Source organism: Ursus arctos, unplaced genomic scaffold (assembly GCF_023065955.2).
Source record: "Ursus arctos isolate Adak ecotype North America unplaced genomic scaffold, UrsArc2.0 scaffold_15, whole genome shotgun sequence".
Lineage (NCBI taxonomy): Eukaryota > Metazoa > Chordata > Mammalia > Carnivora > Ursidae > Ursus > Ursus arctos.
Genome location: NW_026622819.1, coordinates 20051730 through 20053690, shown reverse-complemented (window position 1 = coordinate 20053690; position 1961 = coordinate 20051730).

Below are 1961 nucleotides of genomic sequence, written 5' to 3'. Positions count from 1 at the left end.
AGGAAATCTTTTGCTTGGGAAACTCCATTTAACATTTAAGAAAAGAAATAGAAAAGTTAACTGATTTCCATAGTAACAATTTTAAGACTATGCTCTAAAAATGAAGAGAAGACTTTTTTAATTATAAAATTGGTAGACTCATCATTTATCAGCAGGGAACTTAAAAATCTACTTTATTTGAATTTCTACATATATTTTTATAGAAACCAAGTATTTTGCAGCAAATATTTTATATAAGTATATAATATCAAAATTCACTTTTTTAATAGTTTTTTTTAACGTAAGATATTCTAGACTACAGATCATTTGAAGACAGTCAATATACATTTAGAGAAGTCAAAGACAGAGTATTCAACAGTGCACATATCAGGTCTATTGGATCAGTATTTCCGGAGCTTGAAACTCAGAGGCCAAGATAAATCACAGGCGTGTGGGTTTCCAGTTTTCTTTGCATTCCAAAACATTACACTGTGTCTAGTAGACTGCATCTCACACATGATAAAGGAAGCCCGACTCTTGGGCAGTGGGCTTTTAGCCTCAGGGTTGGGAGAACATTAGCCCACCCCTTGACATGTCAAAGAGCATTCAAAGCTTTTACGGTGCTTTATAGTGTTATAACGAAACAGGATTTGTGGCCTGAGCTAACATCTTAGAATTCTACCAGATTGGTTAAATTCAGCACTTAGTTGAAGCATTTTCCATGAAGCATGGAAAGCAGTGCTTCCAAGCTTCCAAGCAGTGCTCAATGCTGACATCGTAATGGTGGATATAAAGTCATGACTGGAGTGGGCCCGATGGTCACTCTGAGGGAGTAGGTCATGTTAACTGGAGTCAAACAGAGACATCTCTTTATAAATGTATGATACACTTATATGAGATACTTAGAGTAGCCAAATTCATAGTGACAGAAAGTAGAATGGTAGCTGCCAGAGACTGGAGGAAATAGGGATTGAAAATTTTTGTTTTTGTTTTTATTTTTGTTTTTAATGGGAATAGAGTTTCAATTTGGGAAGATGAAAAATTCTGGAGATGGATTGTGATGGTAATTGCGCAACAATGTGAATGTACTAAAGTCACTGAACTATACACTAAAAAATGGTGAAAATGGCCCCTTTTACGTAATGCATATTTTACCACACACTTTAGAAAATGACCAGTATAGAAGATCTAGTTGAATATAGATACTTAAATCTTTATAAGGTTCAATATAGAAAAAAAAAAAATCTTATATCTTACTGGGAAATCATTTCTGAAACAATGAAAACAACCACAAGGAAAATTTTAGTTGTAAGCTGTGACTATTAAATATACATCAATCAAACATTTTTTTAAAATAAGTTTTTAACATCAAATACATAATGAAATCCAATTAATTTATATGAATAATGCTAAGGTGATGATATCAATTTCATAAGATTAAACAAAAATTTCTAATGAGTTTCACTAGCTAATAGCTATATGTATATTAACATGACATGCCATTTTTAACTCCAAAACTTAAAATCACCCCCCTTTTCTAAGCTTACAATGCTGACTAATGGCAAAGATTTGGAATGCTTTCTTCCTTGATTGTGGCAGATCAAAGTGCCATGATGTTTTCATAAATCGTTTGCTAGATATATCAAAGTGAGGTTTTTAACACATCAGTTATTTTGTATGTTTAATGACTAACATAGTGGTTTAATCTTAACAATGGAGTGATCAATTTTTTATTCTTGTATTTTAGATTTCTAAATTTTATAGACTGGCACTATATATTTGACTGACCTACAGAAAATGAAGCACTCAGTTGATGCTATTCTTTTGAGAAAAAGAAGTATATGTAGTTATAAGAAAAACTATTCTGGTTAACCCTAGTGACATTCATTAAAGGCTCTTGGGATTTTAGAGTTGATAAAAAAAACAGAAATGACCACAAGGTGGCAGTAGCACACACACAAACTTTCTTAGGTGACGCCGGC